This window comes from Taudactylus pleione, unplaced genomic scaffold (assembly GCF_031769625.1).
Source record: "Taudactylus pleione unplaced genomic scaffold, aTauple2 ptg000092l, whole genome shotgun sequence".
Taxonomy (NCBI): domain Eukaryota; kingdom Metazoa; phylum Chordata; class Amphibia; order Anura; family Myobatrachidae; genus Taudactylus; species Taudactylus pleione.
The window spans coordinates 784,114-799,323 of record NW_028284494.1 but is presented as its reverse complement, the minus strand read 5'-3'; the positions used below and the strand labels follow the sequence as shown (position 1 = coordinate 799,323).

The 15,210-nt window shown below is 42.7% G+C and overlaps 1 protein-coding gene across 1 annotated transcript in view; it reads left to right on the top strand.

The window, feature by feature from the left end:
* The window catches only part of ZSWIM6 (zinc finger SWIM-type containing 6), a 97,048-nt gene that overhangs the window by 37,883 nt on the left and 43,955 nt on the right, over positions 1–15,210 (top strand). The gene's annotated exons all lie outside the window — the stretch shown is intronic.

Sequence of the window (15,210 nt, the reverse complement as noted above, 5' to 3'; positions counted from 1 at the left end):
CCCTTTCTCCAATGCGTCATGGAATTTATGGCTTGTAGGAATATTACAGTGGGCAAGATTTGTCTTCTGCAGAACATGGCTGCTGTACAATTTCTGGATGCAGCAAGGCCGTATTACACGAAAAGTATAGGTTTCGAGAAATCCTGTAGCTCTTCTCAAGGGATTCCAACCTCTGCATTTTTATTTGTTTGTAGTAACGACTGTTCATTAATAGTCTAATACGTTACGTTTAATGTATGCAGGTTTCCAGTCTGGAATATGATGATTTAATATGATGATTTTTAAATTTGAAAATCACCTTCAAGAAACCTTTGTCTTCTAATATTAAATAAGCCATATTTATAAGTGTATTACTTATGCGAACCTGAGGTAAATAAGTCTTTCATAAATATTTGAAAAACATTTCATTGGTCACTCTTAAAGCTCTTTGGGAAAAGATGTACCCTAGTCAGGTTGGATAAACCTAGCTGAACGTCTGTGGATGCATGTTTATGGTAGCCTATATCTATATTTGAGATTAATATTTTTAAAACGATTGGTGGGTACCACAAGTCACTATTTATACTATAAAGTTGCTATATAACTGCTAGCCAAATATATTTGTTACAGCAGAGGTGGTCCAATGGCATCATTAAGGTGGCCTCAAACACGATTTAATAGATACCATTATGTAGGAGTATTCTGTTATTGTGGTTTGGAGGCCACGCACATTCAGGCCTTTCTAAGTATAGAACATTTGCTGTGATACCGTAGTGTATAGCCATCCTAGTTTTACCAGGGTCTACTGTGTTTTGTTTTAACCCCTCAATTAGGGAAGCCAATCCCAGCTCATTTTTTCAATCCTGGGATTCAGGATTGCAAAAAAATCTCCAGTGCGGGCAGATGTGCGGCTGCGCTGATTGACCATTATGTCTGCACAGCGGTAGGAGCAGCGTCTGGGCCGACGGAACTAGTGCTCAGTGCTGCCCCCAGGTTGAAGACAAGCCACGCCAATCCGCACATTTTGAAATGCCGCAGTTTTTAGCTCTAATTCCCAGGATCCCGCCAATCCCAGGATTACTAATGAATGGTATTTTTGAGATGTCTATGCTATTACATTTAATAGGGAGATGTTAACTTTAATTTTTATTTTAACTTTATTTCACTTTATTTAAAATAAAGCTGTCTTGTGTATCCTTTTGAAATTTAATTTCCTGCTGCTTAAGGTATTTACAATGTAGGTGATATATAGGGCCTGATTTAGCAAGGAATGCATGGATTCAGACGCACGCACCCGTCCGCTGCGAGTATATGCTAATAAATGCATACACACACAGAGTAAGATGCCCAGCAAAACACAATACCTCCCACTTCCCTTAACGTGCGTTCGGTTATACCACGCGAAACATCGGTAACATCGAGAACCATCGAACACAGCATATTAGTGGTTGATCTGACTCAGGCAGGATGTGTGCCGCTTCCTGTGTGCAACTAGACGTCAGGCTACGGCCGTCGCTGCAATGGCTTAATTATGCACGCTCCTAAAACGCTGTCCAAATGCACACACGCCTGCGTTTGCCTGACCACCCCCACAAAACGGCGCTTCCTGTCAATCACTTCTCTGGGTCTGCGTTGCCTCTGCACACAAGGTACCCATTGCAATAGCTAGTTCGCACACTGCGGTGCATGCGCAATGTGAATTAGTCGACCGATTGCGTGCGTTCCTTGCTGAATCAGGCCCATAGTGCGTCATTGCCCTGTCTTTTGGATCTTACAACTGATTTGTTTGGAAGCTACAACTTCCTCATGGAAAATTGCCCATGAATTGCCTCAGTGATTCTACATCTTTTGAGTAAAGAAATAAAAAAAAAAAAACATAGCCCATTCCTTATGTCAGTACACTGACAAATCTTTTATCCAATTGCTTTGTTGCTGCAGATTCTGAATTTTAAATGGATTTCCACTGATCTGCATTAAACTGGTCAAATGAAAATATTCCAAAACCTTTCTATAAGTTACTGAATAACATGATTTAATCATTAATACACCTTGTACTTGAAAGCTTCAATTTTCACAGGTACACTACCTCGAATAACTTAATTTAGATAATGGGAAAGTCCTCCTACCCTCCGCTCGTTCACCAGATCCTGGGGGAGTGGGGCGGGCAGCTCTACTTTTCTAGTTGGTCTTACAGCTACATGCAAGGGAGCTGTGACTACATGGACCAGAAATAAGCCACAAGCAGAGATTGCAGCATTCTGTCATTTCTAACATGCATCTTGGTGACCAATGTAAAGTAGTCAATTAGAAACCTTTGCAGATGCTGGGATATTGTTTGAGAAGTTATTGGCTCCAGTTGACCTTGATAGCTAACTCCTGGAACCACCTTTTCTTCTGAGCTCCTGTGTCTGTTATATGCTCCCAGCTTTGACGGTCGTCTAGTCGATGAGCCAAAATTACCAGGTGTACTCCCCAATCTTATGGAACACCACACTTAAACTTTAGCAAAGGGGAACGAATTGCAGATTGGTTTCTTTGATCAAGCCGGCTCTGGGTTCGTGATGACTTGGACGTACACAAGGTGGATTTGATGTATACGTAATGCGGATGAGCTGCCTGGTGGTGTGATGGAGGGGATTTCTAATGAGGCACAGGGTTTAATGGAGATACAGTGATTGGATGGCAGGATAAATAGGGAGAGTTATGAATGGAGATGAATAATTATGATGATGAATGCCTGGTTAGGGGAACAGATCGGTGACCAGGATGTAGAATGGGTATTAATGCTGAGGAAAGGGATGGATGGTTTTTGAGGAGTGAGGCAGCATAGCAATTTTGCTAGAGTGAGGTGAAGAGTATTGGTGTGGGAATAAAAAAAGATTATAACGTATAAAGATTATAACGTATAAAGATTATAACGTATATTGGAGGAGGTGTTACTGTCTAAGATGGGTGACCTGCATGTGAAGGTAGTGGGGAAATGTGTGTTACACTATTTTTTAGATTGTACCATATAGAATGTGTTATAATTTGGCTAAGTTCTAGATGGATATAGTGGAGTCCCTGAGAAAAACATTCCACTTACAGGAAGCAGCAAGACAGGGATACCGTAACAAGAAGGGATACTGGCTGAGCATACCTGTAAGATCAGGGCAGGCCATCGTGCAGAAGTAGAAAAATTACAGCCACACTGCCCAGATGAGGGCATCCTAAACTTGGCTGCTTGGCAAGAACATTATTTGTCAGGGAAGCGACTCTAAGGTCATTGGTGACCATTGAAGAAGCTATAGATGATAGCGACTGCGATGAAAGAAAATGTACCTGATCAACAAATCATCCACAAAAAGGCTCTTTGCAGATGGGTAGCTGTGAAGCGCTGGTTGAAAATTTTTTTATTCTATCTGATCTCCACCATAAATCTTCAGAATGCCACCTAGGAGAGGCTGCTACCAAATGGCAGAGAATCTAGTGGTTTGAGGAGACTAAAGTTCAACTTTCTGTCCTACATCCCAGCAGGGCTTTATGGTTCAGCTACACATCAGCCAGGTAACGCCACGTAGACATGAAATATGGCAGTGGCAACTTAATGTTATGTGGATGCTCTTCTGTTTCCAGGACTGGCTCCAGTATAAGTAACAGTACAAGCGGAATGGTCAAGTATTATTCTATCTTGGTGCTCATAATTAATTCTGGTCACTGCAAGATCTTCTCCTTACATGGGTGTGTAAGGGTTAATCCAAATCCGTCCACCTGCTCTAAACAGAACTAAAATCTTGCATCATAATAATACTAATAAATTTGCTCAATTCAATACATCTAAAGAAAAAATAAATAAATGGTGAAAATAATGGGTAATAATGCTAATTAATCACTTGCTTTACTTTTATCTGATTATCTGCGATTAATCAAGAATTTTAACAGCATTAAACATCTAATGGTGAAAATAAATCCTCAGACTACATTTCTCAGATACTACAATTGTATTTATTTTTTCTTTAGATGTATTGAATTGAGCAAACTTATTTGTAGTATTTGATGTCTATTTAGGCGTGACTAGAACCAATTCTTCACCCTTATTCTAGTGAGGTTACCCCGTTATTTTATATGGAGAATAAAATAAAGGTTATATTTTAAAATAATTTCTTGAAAAAGTGTGCCCCAACAAAAATCTTGTATTTTTTGGCCTTGGCTGAAACACAAACACGTATGAGCATTTATATTGAATCTAGGGAGCACCTCCAGCCATAGTAAACAATAAATGATGGTTAGATACATGTTAGTTGTATATGCTGGTTGTAATCACTGTTGAAAGTTTGGGTTTTTTTTTGGTCCTGTGCGGGATTTCCTTTCTTTTCTTTTTTTTATTGTATCTTTAGTTTCTCCCTGACTGGATGCAAAATTGAATCGCAGCCTAGTTGAATTAGTTGCTTAAAACCCAACCATTTCCAGCATAAATATAGCATTCTAAAAACCAAGCCTATCTGACATAACACAATCTTTTACTTTAAAACTTTCTTCCTAGGTCAAACCACCTCCGGTGACCTCACCGCAAAATGTGTGTGGTTTTATACTTCTGTTTTCCAACTGATTTCATTGCCTTTTTTTTTGTATTAAGTTGTGTTTATGTAGGAAGCACAGCATCACGGTGGATAGTATTGCTGACTTGCAGCTGTTTGATTTGACCAAGAATATTTCTGTGTGCAGTCTGTTTCCCCATTCTTGCTGTGTTTCCTCTGGCCTCAGCTTCCTTCCACAGTCCAAAAACACGCTGGATATTGGCTTCTGAGCCATCATAGGTTGTATGAATGCATCATCACAGAATATAAGCTATACTAGGGAAGGGATTGATAATTACATGATGCTTTATATAACCTGTAGTGCTGTATGCCCTTATTATAACTCTTTAACTTAGCAGAGAGGATGGCATTATTTCCGCTATACATGATATGATTTTCAGTACATATGTAACATGACTACATTATTTTGATTCCTTAGGTAGATGCTTTTTCCCTGTAGGTCTCTTGTTGCCGTTAGAGCTCAATGACACCTATTTGCTTACATTTTCACTGAGGTCCTCATCCACAGATCACAGGAAGGATTGCTTTGTGCCATTATGGCTATTATAAGGTTTATGCACTGACCTTGTAGTAACCCCATATATGGTCCATTTTAGTAGAAGAAATTTTAGCCAAGCTCTTAGGATTTGTTGTGTCTTTAACTGGGCAATAAATATGGTTGACTGGTCTTCTGTAACAAGGGGGCATCATTGAATAAACAATTGGTTCTTTGATGGAAAGGCCCCTAAAGCAGGCTTGACTGATTCCTCAACATATATTCAATCCTTGTTTTATCATGAAGGGATCAGTAAAATCTGATTTTATGATCGGACCACATATCCACCTCCATGACATCAGATACCAAGGGGTTACACCTCCCTACCTCCTGAGTCAGGACCCGAAAGAAGATGCCTCCGGAAGTTACTTAAGGTCACTTCCCTATGCAAATGTCCTATGTCCTCCTCAATAAGAGTTAGGTAGCAATGATTTTCCCCACCACACACACTCATACACTCAAGCTTCCCTACATATAAGCAATGTGTTAACAGGAGGAGGTGGTCTCTGTCCTGAAGTCCTGACGTCATTCAGGCAGTCTTTGCCAAGATATGGTGGACCAGCTTCCCTAAGAGAGGATGCCAGTGGAGAAACGTCTCTGCTAAAGAGGTGGGGATTTTACAGGCCGCTGGCCTTCAACATGCAGGAGCGTTTGAAATAAGCGGATATGATAGTTTTAAGCCACCAATTTAGAATTGTCCTTTTTACAGCTTCCACTTCTGTTACATCAGATTGGAAGAGAAACCATTCAGGGTAAGCAAATCTCAGGGATTTCTGTAGATGGGATTCATTCTGATCCTACTTTCTTTCTATGAAGTTCTTCACATGATGCTGAGTTTGCTTAGGAAGCCATCAGAGACCAGCAAAGAAGCATTTCTTCTTTGTGTACCCTGTGACAAACCTCTCTGCTAAATTATGGATAAATTGTGTATACAATAAGAAGCAACACCATCCCCCCTTTCATATGGTGGATCTTAAGGTAGGAATATCTGTCTGTGGATCTAATGGTGGATTCAGGTTTACCATGATGATCTCACGAGAAATGGCTTTGTCTACAGGTACATGAGTCGTAACAGCCACCTGAGGATGTGTACTTCAATTCTTCATATATCCAGGGATAATCTTTAAAGATCTTCACCTCCAAGTGTTCAATATGAAAGACCTAGATATATTAGACAGCCTGGCATTGTTGTCAATCAAAGTAATACTGGCTTCAATTCCAGGGTCTTCATTGTAGAAAAACCTAACTGGAAAATACTGTAAAGGTGCCCACACACATAGCGATCTGCACACGATCAGCTGATGTGTGCGATTTCCCTTGAAACTCTCCCCGGCAGCTCTGCACATGTTCTCCACACGATCTGCACACGATTTGGTGTCCAATCTTCATACGATCTCTCCTGCATCCAGACTTTCACAGTGCATCGCGTCCTAGATTGTCAGATCTGCCCTACAACACGGCAGATCTGAAGATGCGATGTGCGACCAGCGGGGACGCGCATCGTGATCGTGAGTGGAGACTCACGATTTTGGCATATTTTACATGATCTGTCATTCCAATGCGTCGGAAACTGCCAGATTAGGTAAAATACAGCTGTGTGTGGGCAGCTTAAGAACAGGATCCGCAAAACCACGAGTGTATAAGGACCAGGAGTTTGGGATTTCCTGTGGGCATTGGAGGTGGGGGATTCTCGCTATCATCTTTATGGGTTCATACCTTCAAGTATCTAGCAGAGCATCGCATCAACCAATTGCTGATTTTTTATTTTTTTTTCAATCGACCGCTCCAATTCATGGGCCATCCTTTTAGATTGTCAACAGCTTCAATGACATTCTTGACAATAGGGATTGGAGTAATAGCAAAACTATGATTGGAAGGAATTATACAATGGTGTTACCTGGGCTATAGTTTAACTTCAAGATCCAGACCATTTGGATTATCAGTAAAGGGAATCTCGCAACCATCTAAAAAATAAAAATGCCAAAGGATTTGGGAATGTTACAAATGAAAGCTTTTCTGTCAATGTTAAGACTGATTCAACAGTGTCTAGATCTGCTGAGATGTCTGAGTGCACGGTGTCACGGCTGCGTCCCTAGAGGTGGTTTCTTGGGTAGCTTGGAATCTGTGTATTGATTCCCATTATCAGGATAGGCAACGAAAGGAAATAAATTGTGGTGCTATTCAAAGCCTGTCTCCAATTGCAAAATACCATTGCAGGATGTCATCGTACAGTTTCAAGCAACTCAGCCGAAGTGGCCTATATCTATGACCACTGTGGTACAAGGATCCGCAAGATGGAATAAGTCTCACCATGGAGGGCTTATTGCCAATGTGCCTATCAAGGCAGGTTTTCACTATCCTCATGTTATGATTCAGGAGAGATGTTTCGATAAAACTAATTTAATGAGAAATGTGAACAAATGGAGATATTCACAAATAGACTGGCAAAAGAAAGTTCCAAGCTAACAAGGCTTTATCCCTGTGGGGGACAAGGTGTAAGCACCATGATGGTTCAGTCTTGGATGTTTCCTCCAATTCTCATGATTTCCAGGGTTCTACAAAAAATGAGCAAATACAGAGTAAAAGTTCCCGCAAATAACAATGTTAATGAGTTACTCATAAGTGCTGATCTTAGAGGTATTCCTAAAGCTGGGTATATATTGGAACTTTTCAGGTAGTGCATAGATCCATGGTAGCTAGAACATAGGTTTTGTAAATATTTTGATCAAAATTCTTTGGCTCCTATGGGTAGAATCCAGGTGCATAGCTAGACCTATGGGGATCCTATAGCAAAATTTCCACGTGGCTTCTATAGGTCTAGCCCCCGCACCCCCAATGACACACTACTCAGCTCCTTGGCTTGGTGCTCCGTCTCTCCTCTCTGATGCTGGGAAGAGGCGTGACCATGGTCCAGGTGGTTCTAGCAGGCTCAGCATGGCCACGTCTCCTCCCACAGTCAGTGAGGAGAGTCGTGTCAGAGGAGGGACAGGAGCATTGCTGCTGGTCAGTCTGATCCATGCAGCAAACTGCTTCCTGGTCACAGGCTGATGGAACCTGCAGCAAGCTGCTTCCTAGTCACAGGCTGAAGTGTGCCTGTGACTTAAGGTGGGTACACACTTGTGCGACCGGCAATTATGCCGATGTCCAGGGACACCCTGGACATTGCATGATTGCCGGTACACATTGCATCGATTTAATGAAGGACTGAACGATCACTTGTTCTGAACTTCATTAACATGCATGGTGCCGCATGCGATATCTTCTGGTTTAATGTGCAGCACATCAAACCTGATGATGTCGCATGCGACCGCGCATATTGTGTATTCACTGCACGATTTTTCATTCCGTTTTGGCCAAATCAGTACACAGTATGTACCTGACATAAGCAGTATGCAGGAGGGATCAAGGGCCACTTCTCCCACTGTAATGCTGCTGAGGTGGGCTGGGCGCAGGAGGAGGTGGGCACCGTAGCAACTGCACCCACGGTAGCTACACCCCTGGGGGAATCCAATTTTTCGCCATCAAAGCGAAGAAAAACATTGCACAGAAAAGTGGTTGTAACACACAGCAATCAGACTTTGGGGGTGTATCCAATTAGCAGAGCTAAAGTAACACTATTTGTTCGCGACGGGGCTATCCTATTAGCACCGAAGTGCCGGCCGATGGCAGCACTTTTGTCAATATTTTTTCGGTACCTGATGAGTTCCAAAAAATCCATAAGTGCTGTATTTTCACCCCCTAAATGGCGAAAACACAGGTCCACGAGCTTTTCACGGGTACTATGTATTTTCGGGAGAAGTATCCTATTATTTTGACTAAAATAATAGGATGAAAAAAAAACATTGTTGATTATCGGCGAAAAATCCCCGTTTTTCGCCAATATTGGCTATTCATTAGCGCCCGGACAAAGTTCGGGTCTAATTGGATACCCCCCCCTTTGTGCAAACTGCTGCAAAGTAGCCACTTTTTGACACTGCTATCACTTCTATTATTTTTCTTACATTGTGTTGTCAAAATGGATTTATGAACTACAGGATGTTTTGTGAAATATTATCAGTTGTTGCTAAGATACGCCTAATAATCTCTGGCACATTCGATTTTTTTTTTTGGCGTTCATATATTGATTGGGAGACCACCTGTGCACAACTATTGTTTTCAGCAGTTTTCAAATCCATTCACCTGTCTGCGGCCCCTCAGTTATTGTCTTTCCATACAAAAGTTTCAGCGTCAAGATTAAAGAAAGTTACTCAAAGGGCTATGAGGAAACATTGCCTGGTCCTTCATGAAGAAATGGTCAGAATGGGCCTCCAAATTGTTAAACAGTCTCTGGCTTCCAAAAACAAGGTTATTCATGTGAGAAGGGCATATTCTGAGGGTTGCCCATGTCTATTGTGTGTATCTGTGGGCAGAGAGGTGATGTATCAACAATAGCCCATGCTACTTTTTGCAAATCTTCACTTATTTGAACATGACCTAATTCTTGTCTAAAATATTCCTTTAGAAACCTGTGGAAGACTCTGTATACTGAACACAGGAATAGATGTAAAGTTAGAACTTTTTGGCCTCAAAAGTAGTGATTGTGTAGTGCAATAGAGAAGAAGCTAATCTCTACCATTGAGCATGGTGTTGAGAGCAGAATACAAACTAGGGAAGAATAGGTTGCATAAGTTATACAGATCTTGTAGGAAAACCTGCTGCAGGAGACCTGTGGTCTGAGAAGGTTTGTGTTCCAGCTGGACGATGACCAGGCATACAGTACAGGCCAGGGTCTTGAGCTACTTACACGCAAAACACTAAACAGAAACCACACCGCAAGGATGTGAATGCTTGCGCAGTCAATTGTCTTACATCGTGAAATCAAAATGAATTTGCTCTGGAATTCTTATTTAAAGGGGTGAACGCTCTGACTATTTTTCTAGTCATGCTTTTTTTTTTTTCATGCAAGTTATTGATTTTTTTTTTTTTTACTTCATTGTACATCAAAGCTCACTGTTTTAATTCATGCAAATGTATGTGGGTTTGTATAGAAAAAACAGACATTCTCTTGATCAGTAATACCCCTTTTACAACAGCTTATACCCTGGTTATTGCAGAGTTAACCTCTGTCGCTGCTACGTGTAAAAGTGGCAATGGCTGGATTCCTGGGTCGAGTGACCCGGGAATCCAACCCAGGTAACTTGCAGGGTATAACACAGGAATGACTTGTGAAACCCTGCAGTGTAAACAGGTGACCTGGGTCTTCTGACAGCATGGGGAATTCCGGGTTTCTCAGCGCTTGGAGATGTCATCTCGACGGGCCAGGAGAAGTGTTCCACTGTCCCGTTTTTGAGCTGTGTTCCAAATCTTCGGTCAGATCTGGGTACACATTAGATGTCTAGCGTGTACAGACTTATCTAGTGGCAGGGTGCCGGCATCGGCAGTGTATACACACTTGCCGATGCCGGCAGTGACGGAACGACGACGTGGTCCATGCATATGGCAGTACGGCCCCCGCTGACTATATCGCCCATCGGACCTCACTGAACGCGCTGAGTGGCAAAATATGTGGGTCCCAGGGACCCGCCACTTTAAAAAATAAATGGATTCCTACCTGACCATTTCTGGGTCACATCATTTATGCTTTAGAGCTCCCCATATACCCTTCAGAGTTCACTGTGAATAGACTCCCGGGTCACATAGTGGTGATCGGGCGAACCAATATGTAAATGCCTGCCACGGAGTTTCTATTCACACAGGCATGTAGCACACTGCCTGTGCTTGGTCCGTGTCAGCGGGTGCCGGGCAGGAGTGTAATGCTGCCGGTCTTCCGCTTCGGTGGATAGAGGGAGAGTGAAAAGTGGTGCTTTGGCAGGTCTGTATTCATAATTCTGTAAACACCCCATTAGTATACCCGGCTTGCTTTACAATGCCTCTTTGCTTCTCTGCCTCTACATGAGCTGGGTCTCTGGCTCTGCCACCAAATAGCAGGTATGGCGGCAGCGAAAATTTCCTCCAGCTTTGAAGGGGTTGACGGGGCAGGTTCCAATTGGCTGCAGCGCACAGCATCACAGCCGACCCAGGAGATTGGCCGCAACGGAGCGCGCCCCCAGGGACCCACCCATTCTGCAAAAGCTAGTCCCCAGTGCTCAATACCGGGTAAAATACGCGCCGTATTTGCGATCACTGGACCTACATGTAGGTCCGACGGACAAGGTAGCTGGCGACACGTAGGATCACACATAGTCAGTGCGTACACACTGGGCGACTTAAAGAATTGTAGTAACGAATGGTCGTTATAGGCAAAATAGTTTAAAATGTCGTCTAGTGTGGTGGAAAAACAGTATAAATTTGTTGCAAGGACACATTCTGTATCCAAATTGCCTGAACCAGAGCTTGTGTTATAATGAATAGGACTGTCCCCCCAGTGTGTTTCCCATACAGATGATATATATTTAGGACCATATTCTCAGTGTGTGGTCCATGGGGAGTTTAGTGTCCTGATTTGATCATTTCAGTTGGACTTGACTGTGTTCATACAGGTCAACTTCTAAATGACGGCACAGCCAACTCCTCAATGGCTCATTTTCATCCTTTGCACGATAACTGTTAGCAGCACAGAATGTTCCTCTTGCTGTTTTTTGGATTTTTTTTTTTTGGTTCTCTTTTAGGGCAACAGCTTCTACTGTGGCCTGCTGTCTGTTGATTTTTAATCTGTTCTCCTCTATTCGCATTCCCCTCTCTGCTCATGTGCTGGTAATAGCTAGTCTGACACCAGAGCTTTCATTAGGGGCCTTGGACGTGCCTCTTTCCTGTTTTAATCTCCAGCCTTCGGGAGTTGTGACAGCTCTTACGTCATTGGCAGCACAGAGCCTCAGTGGAGGCCAAAGTTTCACAGCAATACAGATGGTTGTGAAATGGAGACACGAGTGCAGAGCTATAAAACTTAGTCCGTAGAGGTGGAAAACACTCTAACGTTGGCCAAAGCATACACATCCACCTAAAGATGCCTGAACAAACCTGCAGGTACTGACAGCATAAGAGCGGACCCGCTGACAGATGAGGGATTGCAGAAAGAAGGCCTCGGTAGCTAACAACTGCCAGAGGACGGGAAGGTGCTTGTACACGCTAGATCCCAGAATTCCCCGGTTCATCCCACAGCTTAACTTTCCTCTAACTTTTTCAGACAAGTTTGTTGTTGGCCTTGGTTTTGTTTATGTAACACGGTCACTATGTAGAACTTGCACATGTACTGTTGTCCCTGCGCATTGTGTACATTGAACAAATTGCATTCCACATTTTATGCAAACGCACAAATACTTAATGCGAGCAGACACTTCCTTTATTCACACATAGCGAGACAGATAACAAGCGATCAGAACTATAGAACAAAACAAAGGAGCACTAGGCAGCTTGTCACATTCTAAATAGAGACCGCAGAGGGGAAGACACACAGGAGTGACAGACTGAATTCATGGAGACAGTCTCACCACAGGGAGACATTGTCCCATTACAGCCCTGCTAATCAACGGAATGTTACGTTGTGAAATGTGGACCATGACAACAAACAGGTTTTTTTTTTTATCTGAATATATTTTCCAAGTTTGGCACTTGCATATGGATATATCAGATCAGTCAGTTACTCTTCACTATAAACACAGAAATTATGGGTGGGTGGTGACGGGGATTGTTTGGCAAATTAATTTGGTACTTGTGACATTTCACCTATCCTCTCCATGGTCAGATCTCTCACTTAAGATATGACTTGCCTTTGATCTCTGCATGGTACTTGCTGGACACTGGGGTGATTGGATGGTAATAAAGGGTATGTCAGTGAATCATGATTATGCAGTGTGCTAAAGAAAAGCCCATCAAGCCCCAGGTTTCTGAAACTTTTATTCTGAGGCCTTGAACTCCCTTTCACTAATGGTGATAAAGGGATAGTCTTGTCTTTATCCAAGGTGTGAAGTCCATTGTCTGGGACCTCCATTAAGCTGCTTGTAAATCTTGCAGTGGTGTCACTTTGGTGTGATTGAACAGGACAGGTGCTACAGCCGCCTTTCCCTGGGCAATGCGATTGCATGGGTGTTGTATCCCCTACAGCAGGCTTTGCTGTGCAGTCTTGATATAAATTGTGGTAATCACTTAAAAAAAAATCAGTAGGTTGATAAGTGACTTTTAAGATCTAACAAATAGAAATCATGGCAATCAAGTAACACTAGGCGTTTGAGGCAATGAAACTTTCCTATCTGTGTTACTCGCATGTTAATGATGGTCAGCAGTGTTGTGTTCATGCGCTGACATAAACACTGCATATGTTTTAATGCAGGTCCGTGCCACCATCTCATAACTGCCTTAAGCTGGGTACACACCTAACGGATATATCTGCAGATTGTTGTTTATACACCCTGAACAACAATCTGTCATCTGCCCGCGGGTTCTGCTGGCTGGGGGTCACTCCCCGCGGCCTCTGTAGCAAGTGTACGTGCAGTCGGCTGACACAGCACGATGAGCAGATATATCTTTCGGCTGTGCAGCAACGTTTTTCAGACTTATCGCTGGTCAATTGATCGGCCAATATACCTAAAAGCGTGTACCCATCGTTAGGCTCCTGGTGATTGCATTGAGCGTTCAGTGCCTTGAAACTGGCTTAGCTCCTAAACAGGGTGGGGTTAGGGTAATTAAAGGGAATGGTTCCCATTTTCAGACCAGTCTTGTTTTATGCAGAACATTGGCACCGTGGGTTTGTGACCATAGGCCATGCTGTCCGCGCCCGGCATCACTTCGATCGGGTGCCGGTCTCCCGGCATCGGTAAAAATGACAGGCGTCTAGATTTAGACGCCTGTCATTTAACCCTTGCCGGGATAAAACAGTCGGGAAGCCGGCTGTCGGGATTAGGTCCACCACCTTCCCGACTGCATACCTGCTGAACCAATCTATCGGGAGCTGGCATGGTCATGAGTTTCTGCCCGCCCTGAGCTTGCCATTAGGACACCTTTGTACTGTGTTAGTTTGACAGGTGTATGCCCAAATCCAGCTATCCACCATCCAGGGGATGCTGAGGTATAAAACCGTGACTATAGAAGAAATTATGCAAGCGTTAAGTAAATGTTTAGTTATGTACGATGGATGTGTTAATGTGCGCGTATGTGTATTATTGATGTTCTCATGTATATTTGATATCTAGCATCATGGTTGTCCAGTTTTCATTTGTATGAGATTAAGAAATGATTCTGTTACTTTTTTGGCATTATTAGTAAGAAGTTAAATATAAGCTTTATAATATTGAGTACTACATGTTTTACATTGTGGCGGATTGTACTGTGACTTGCCTAACGTGTTGCTATGTAATAGACTACTACTACACCTTATTAGACCTTATAAGATCAGTGTAGCTGTAGAGGCTTGTACATTATACTGCATTATATGTATCTTTAAAATTGGAGATGCAGCTTCTATTGGCCAGTCTTATATTGTCCTTGTGAGCAATTCAATTGTTTTTATTAGGGCGTCCATTAGTATTTACCACACCTAAAAGCACCGGGGCTAGCTGCGTAAATCGGCTAAACTTGTCTAAAGTCGTGGTTAGGGCGCCCAAAACAACGGACGGATTTCTTCTCGCACCTTAGGAGTCTGCAAGAAGAAATGTCGTCCCCCTGCGGCCGAATGGAGCAACAATTGAATTGCTCCGTCAGGCACCCAATCGTACAAGCGCTCAGTGTGGGGTTTCCAAAACCATTGAATTTTCCCCTTAATGTTTGAAATGAGAGCTTGGTGTTCCCTTTATTTTGTTTAGTATCAATATTGAAAAGTTGGCCTGAATTGTAGCCTCTCACTTGTGGCTTTGTGGTATGAGGTTTGATCTAATTATTTTCCTACAGTGTAAACTAACTGGCCAGTTGTGGGGTTCCACTTCTGCAGTGTAGGGAAAGGTGCAGGTGCCATGGAGTACCCCAGTTAGCTTTACATGGAACAGATTGTAGTGGACCCCCACCCCCGTCCCTTATAGAAGTGCTGCTATAAATAACATATCAATACTAGTTTCTAGGATCTCTTGGAAGTCAGTGGATTTAACTTTAAAAGACAAAAATCAGTTTTATTTGTAGGTGGAACCAGCGGACTTGATCCTAAATAATTTGTGA